Source organism: Notamacropus eugenii, chromosome 4 (assembly GCF_028372415.1).
Source record: "Notamacropus eugenii isolate mMacEug1 chromosome 4, mMacEug1.pri_v2, whole genome shotgun sequence".
NCBI classification, from domain to species: Eukaryota; Metazoa; Chordata; class Mammalia; order Diprotodontia; family Macropodidae; genus Notamacropus; species Notamacropus eugenii.
In genome coordinates this window covers 306,183,312-306,190,912 of record NC_092875.1, presented here as the reverse complement: position 1 = coordinate 306,190,912, position 7,601 = coordinate 306,183,312, and the positions used below count along the sequence as shown (strand labels likewise).

The window sequence follows — 7,601 nt, the reverse complement described above, 5'->3', positions numbered from 1 at the left end:
ATTGTTCATTCAGATTACCTCTTCCATCAATCTGCCCTCCTTTCTATCACACTTCTCCCTTCTCTCATCTCTTTCCCCTCTATTTTCTTGTAAGGCAAGATAGATGTCTATACCCAATTACCTGTATGTCTTACTTCCCAGTTACATGTAAAAGAAATTTAACATTCATTTTTAAAACTTTGAGTTACAACTTTTCTCCCTTCCTCCTTCCCACTCATTCCCACTGACTAGGCAATCAATTTGATGTAGGTTATTCATGTGAAGTCATGAAAAAGACTTGCATAAGTCATGATGTGAAAGACTAACTATATTTCTCTCCATCCTATCTTGCTCCCCATTTATTCTATTGTCTCTTTTGACCCTGTCCCTCCTCAAAAGTATTTGCTTCTAATTACTCACTCCTGTCATTTGACCTTCCAATTCTAGCTTGTAACAGGTGCTTTGGCTTTGTTGACTTTATAATAATTGCAAATGCCTCCCCCATCTATAGAAAACAAAATACTAATATTTACAATTTTATTGTTTAAAATTACACTAATGGTTAAATTGAATATCACTGTTTTCTTTAATCCATTTTTGTGATTAATTCAAGAATGACCAAGAATACCTTTAAATATTCTTCCTTGTCCATAAGATCTAAAACATAAGGAGTCCTAATAGATCATCTACTTCAGTTGTCTCATTTTATAAAGAAACTTGTAAGGGGCGCTGACCACCACGCCATCTGGGACGCCACACTGACGGACATTTGGTAAACTGAGTACGGAGCAGAGAAGGGTGAACAAGATGGTGCTGGAAGGAATGGCCCCACCCCTGGTTTGTGTTTGTTACTATAGTTCCAGCTTGTGTTCATTACTGTAGTTTCAGGTTTGTTTGTGTGTGTTATCATGGTTCATTGGGCTGGCTGGCAGAGACTATATAATCAGAGGGCTTGCTTGAATAAATGAGAGTTGCTTCATGACCCGCTCTCCCACCTCATTCTTTTACTCACGAGCTCCACAGGAAGACGAGCAGCCTGCTGGTCAGCCGTAAGACTTGTTCCTCTCGGTGTGCTATGCCGTTACCATAGCAACTTAGCGTCCAAACTGGGGCAATAACAACTTGGCACCCAAACTGGGGCCAATAGCAACTTGACACCCAAACTGGGGCCACAAGCAGGGGGAAGGAGCAGGAAGCTCAGCCAAGGGAAGTCAGGTCCCTTAAGAAACTCAGCTGAGGGAAGTCAGGTCCCTCAGGAAACTCAGCCGAGGGAGTCAGGTCCCTCAGGAACCCCCTGAGTGAGTCAGGCTCTCCAGAAGCCTAGACAGTGTGAAGGAGCTATCAGGACAGGGTCAAAAGTGGATACCTGAGCACAACAGGAAACTGTAGCCTGTCTGCCTCACCGAGTTCCTCCAGAAAGTGGGTCTGAGAAGCGGACGCAGGAGAAGACACGCACATTCAGCTTGAGTGAGACGAGGTGTAACTGTGAGTAAAATTGAAATGGGGCAAAGCTCACAAAAGTTGAGTCAGGGTCAGTACACATTCTTTCTATATAACATGCTGAAGAATGTGTTCAAAGAGGAATATGGTGGCAAGGCAGTGCAAATGAGAACATTCATCACATCCTCACAGACAGCCCCGTCAGAGTCAGAGAGTAGTACAAGGGACAATAGCACAGAAAGGCAGCCAGCACCCACATATCCAAACTTAGAAGAGAGATGGTAGAACAGACAGATGGTGTAGGATTTGCAGGACAGTGTTAAAGAGCTAACTGATAAACTGAGAAACCTACTGAGGAAAGAAAAAAGACACCTCAGAGATAAAGCTTTGAAACTCCCAGGTGGAAAGGAGAAGACTAGGAGCCACTGGACTTTGTTCCAGAGTCTCCCTCACTTCCACTTGCAGTTTCACAACTTTTTCTTTCAAAAACATTTTTAAGGAGTGGCCACAGATGTGAAATTTTCTTGAGTAAAAGTTAGAACCATCAAGATTTTTATTTTACTCTATAATCCAGAAATGGTGTTAGAGAAAGCAATTTGTAATCTGTATTTTGTTGAAACTAAAAGATGTTGGAAAAGTTATGTATTTAGAAAACCAGGTATTTTCACCTTTGCCTGTTAAAAAGTTACAGCTAAAAAGCTGCTGTTTTAGTGCTAAACTTAAAATTGTTAATGGATTACTATGTGTGGAAAGAAATGAATGGAGTAATAATTTATTTAGACTGGTTCTGCCCATTCAGAACAGTCCTCCTATATATTTGGGGTTGGCAGACATGGGATCCATGCCAATTCCTTTTATTTTGTAAAACTGCCAAGGCTCCTTTCATGTGGACACGGTCATCAGTCCTAAGAAAATTGTTTGACTTGTATAATTCATAAATAATGATGTGACTTGTTCAAAAGTTGTAACAATTGACTTTTATATCAGCACAAGTTTTAAATTTGAGAAGGAAGGATCTTAAATGAAATCTCTTATGTATGTGAGTCCTGTTAATCTTCATAGCTTATTTCAACTCCATAGAATACAAATAACTGTATTTGGCTTTAAGTTGGGATTAGTGAAATTTGCTGTTTAAGGTAAAAGCATTTGGGACCATAAATATTTTTGTTTAAGTTTGAATTTGGGTATAGTCGTCTGCATTAAATCAGTATCTGAAATAATATGCCAGAAGTTACTCAGAGAGGCTGTGATCCTTCATCCTGTACTGTTATCAGGTGAAATTGTATCTGGAGAGGAAACAACGAGGGGACAATTCTAGACTCAATCTAGGATGGGATTCTCCTGGTCAGTTTCCCCACTGTGTCCTTTTATAAAGGAATGTTTCCCACCTGATTGTTCCTGAGTCTGGCTATAATACAGATACTGCATGACTGGAAAATTTCACTCCTATCTGAATTCAAACAGAGTCAAAGATGTTTTATATTTAGGAATTCTGTAATACCTAAGAATTTGGTTTGTTATAGTACTTGCATAGTGGCTAAATAAAATTTCTCTTCCATAAGGTCTCTCTCCTTAGATACCTGAGTTTCAGGTATCCAGGGCTTGTGGACGGTTGGTTGGTTCCCCCCCCGCCACCCTTACCAGCTACCAGCTTTCTTTGTGAAAGTGCTGTGGGCTATAGCTGAAACTTGGAAGGTACCCAAAAGTTACTCAAATCTCAACTCTTTTCTAAAGCCACATGAGCAATTAAGTTGGATTCTCTGTGTTAGGGTATAAAAATTGTGCTTCTGTTTTTGTAAGTTGCCTCCCTCCACCAGGTGGAGAGACGTCCCTTTCTCGAGAATTGTAATATCACTTAAAGACCTAACCCCTCCAATGTTGGGACCCTGTGAGGCAGGGTCAGCTCTATGTCCAGTCTCAGCAGGAAGCAGTTTCAGAAGCCGAGACCTTCATCCCTTATCCCAAAATATGTTGGGTCCCATCTGCTTAAAGGGAGACAGGGTGGAGTGCTTGAGTACATGCACTTGGACCCTAGAATTCAGGCCAGGTAGAAGGATGAATAGGACCCTGAAGGAGCATATTGCTAAGCTTAAGGTTGAAACTGGCTAGAACAAAGGTGAGATGTTTTCCATGTGAACAAATAGGGCATTACAAGAGGGACTGTAGAAACAACTAAGAGGAGAGAAAGAGATTGCAGGGCCAGGGAAATAGACCAACTTTTAGAAGGAGACCAACCACACCGTGCCCAAAATGTAGGAAGTATGCTTCACACCAGAGAGTCAATTAAGGACGTGTGTAGTCATATGCTTCAATGTTTTGCTGCCCGTGGCATCCAACGACTATTAAAGACAGATAATGGGCCAACATACACTGCTTCAGCCTTCTAAAAATTCCTTTCAGAATTCAAAATCTCTCATGTGACTGGGGTCCCCTATAACCCCACAGGTCAAGCCATAGAAAGTGCGAACTGCACCACAAAACAATATGTCCAAAAACAAAAAGGGGGAGATTCGGGACCCAGGTCCACTGCACACAATCACAGGTTCACGGCACACAATCAATTTTTGGAAATTAGCACTGGCACTATACACATTTAATTTTTCAGTCAATTGAAATTAGCACTTTACACAATCAATTTTTAAAATTCGATGAGCATTGTCTTACACCTGCCATGAAATACATGGTCGGCTCAGACTGACTGCTAGAACACATACCATACTAACTTGGGTATGCTTGTATCTTTAGAGGAGACAAGGAGATCTGGGTACCAGTGAAAATACTATGGATCGTACAGCATCAGGAAGAAATCACAGGGATTCTGCCAGAGAAAGAAGAGGAAACTACAACGCCTGAGCCATTAAATTAGTCAGTTGCATGTTACTGCTTCTAACAGTGAGCCAGGCCGAGGACCAGTATTGGACCTTTGGACATTAGTAGACATTTCAACTTTACAGGACTGGTGAAGGGCTATCCTTGGTGTTTGTACAAATAATGTATCAGTGGGATTTAGGGAACAATTGAGGATGGATCATGAATTCTATCAGGCTGTTCTAATGTTATAAAATGATGTAATAGCTATTGGAGATGTACTGCAGGCCATAGAAACACAATTGGCTTTAAGATGTGATTACAGATACCATCATTTTTGTATGATGAACAAATTGTATAATGATACTGAATTTAATTGGGAAGAAATAAGAGCTCAGTTGCATGGTTTAACACTCGCCAATATTTTAAGTGAAACGAAACTGTTGGAAAAATTGGCATTGGATATAAATACTCAAGGGACAAAAAAGTTAATACCTGAAAATTTTGTTTAGGACATGATGCAACTTTTTGGTCATTCCATCTCATTGTTTAATTGGCTAGGTCCATTATTGTCAGAAGGTATTGTTATCTTGATTGTTATATGTCTTACACCAGCATGTCTCAAATGTGCCCTACGAACTGTAAAAGATACAATGAGGATGCTTACTGAAAATCAATTCAAGTTGAGAGATGTACAAACCCGTGAAGGTCATCGGGTCTAAAACAAAAAGGGGGAGTTGTAAGGGGCGCTGACCACCACGCCATCTGGGATGCCACACTGACAGACATTTGGTAAACAGAGTCCGGAGCAGGGAAGGGTGAACAAGATGGCGCTGGAAGGAATGGCCCCACCCCAGGTTTGTGTTTGTTACTATAGTTCCAGCTTGTGTTCATTACTATAGTTTCAGTTTTGTTTGTGTGTGTTATTATGGTTCATTGGGCTGGCTGGCAGAGACTATATAATCAGAGGGCTTGCTTAAATAAATGGGAGTTGCTTCATGACCCACTCTCCAGTCTCATTCTTTTACTCACGAGCTCCACAGGAGGACGAGCAGCCTGCTGGTCAGGCGTAAGACTTATTCCTCTCGGTGTGCTATGCTGTTATCATAGCAGAAACTAAAGCTGAAGAATGAAATGACTTGCCCCAAGCATCCTGTGACCATAAATTCCACAAGTTTTCTAGTGCATCTTACTGCCTGCCACATTTACAATCCACACAAACACAAGCTAGAGTCCTTGAATTTGCCTTCATCATCATGGTATTGCCAGGAAAAGCTCATGCATCTGCTTCAGTTTATTCTCCTGTCTTAGTTGACTGTGGTGTGATAGAAAGGTGGTGAATTCAGTCAGAGGATCTGGGTAAAATCTCTCCTACCAGGCATTACTGGAACCGCCTTAGCAAAGCTATTCAAGCTCTTCAGACCTTACTTTCTCTATATGTAAAATATTACATAGCTTCTAAGATTTCTCCTATCTCTAAATCTATAATGGGGGAGTGCATATGCATTTATATGATTCCTACTACTTGCCAGGTACCATGCTAAGCACTTTAAAAAATATTATCTCATTTGAACTCACAACAATTCCATAAGGTAGATGTTATCATTTTACACATAAGGAAACTGAGGCAAATGGAGGTTAGGTGATTTGTGCAAGGTTACATAGCTAGTGAGTATCTGAGATTGCATTGGAATTCAGGTCTTCCTGACTATACACCCAATGTTGTATCCATTGTGCCATTTACCTGTCTTTAATATACTATATTATATATTATAAATTTATAATAAATTATATGCTATGACATACTAAAATGATCACATTGTATTATAATAACATAAGATAGCATAATAATATATGCTTTTGTTATAATTTATTTTAATATAATATTATAATAACTAGTTTTGACGTAGCACTTTTAAGTTGGTAAAATATTTATTAATAAGCCATTTTATCCTCTCAACAACCCTGAGAGGTAGGGTTTTTATCATTCCCATTTTATATTTAAGGAAATTGAGACAGGTAAAGTTTAAATGATCTGTCCAGCATCACATAACTAGTGGTATGTCAGCAAAATTTAGAAGTGTCTAAGGTCAAACATGAATTCTTCCTGACTACAGGTCTAACACTATTTATTGAACCACCTAGCTTCCTCAAAGTTCCAATACTATTATCTAAAACCTGTAAGGTGGAAAGGAGGTAAAATTTCTTTAATTTTGTTCCCAATATAAGAACTGGGACCCGGTGATAAATTATAACAACAGCTTTCAGCTCAATATGAAGGAAACGTTCCTGTTAATTTAACCTGTGTCAATATGGAACCTAAAGAAATGGTATTCTATCTATGCATACTTTCCAGGGGAGATTCCATGACCACTAGTCAGAGATGTTGCAGAATAATTTCTTGCTTTGGACAGAGCTAGATAACCCATGCCAGTATGATAGAGGTTTAATTCTTTGGAAATGTTTCCTTCATCAAACTGAAACCTCCCTCTTTCTTACTTTCATCTATTCTACACTTTAGGATCAAGTAGTACAATGATAATTTCTCTTCTATAGTAGAGCATTTTAAATACTTGAAAAATACTATCATGTTCCACTTGTTTCTTTACTCCTAAAGGCTAAACATATACAATTCCTTCAGCCATTCCTCCTACTGAATGATATCAAGGTCCTAGTTGTTTGCTTCCCTGTGATTCTTTGCATCAGAGTGTCTCTCTATATTCTCCACTGATAGACTCAAAAAAAGAAGATTGGGGTGGGTGGGAGAAACTTAGTTGTTTGAAGACAGAAGATTGGAAATTAGGGTCAGGAGAGACAGAAATTTAATTCATACTTCTGACGTTTACTAGTTGGGTGACAAAATTAAATTACTTAAGTCACTCAAATGTTGGGAGTACTCTTTCTAAAATGTGGGTGATTAATACATGTAGTATACCCTTAATAGCAATGATATAAGTATCAAAATAGTTTGAAGGAACTTTACAAAGTACTTTATAAGTATCAATATTTATCTTAAAGAGTAGTATCTAATAAGCAATCATTGTATCAATAATCTGAAGTTACCCAAGAAACTGGTTTTTTTTTGCCAGAATACATGTGACAATAAGTAGTTTCTGGAAACCATTTTTTGAAAGACTCTTGATTTCACCCACCCAATGGGGTTGGAACTTATTCTGTGTTTATAAATCTTCTATAGAATATCTTTTCATTGTGCTAGCCAATTTTCTTATATCCTTGTCATATTTTGGGGGCATTAATGGACCACTTATTTGTCTCTACTCCAGTGTCTCACCAACCTGTTCTCCTCATATATATACATATATTCACACAAATCTTTAGTAATAGGATTCATGTAACTTCTTATACATGCATTA

At 38.9% G+C, this 7,601-nt stretch overlaps 1 long non-coding RNA gene across 1 annotated transcript; it reads left to right on the top strand.

Annotated features, from left to right (window-relative positions):
- The first annotated feature begins 898 nt into the window (after positions 1 to 898).
- LOC140501408 (uncharacterized) lies at positions 899 to 5,229 on the top strand. Its single transcript, XR_011966173.1, has 2 exons — positions 899 to 1,464; positions 4,165 to 5,229. It is a non-coding gene; the product is annotated as an uncharacterized lncRNA (long non-coding RNA).
- Positions 5,230 to 7,601: the final 2,372 nt, after the last annotated feature.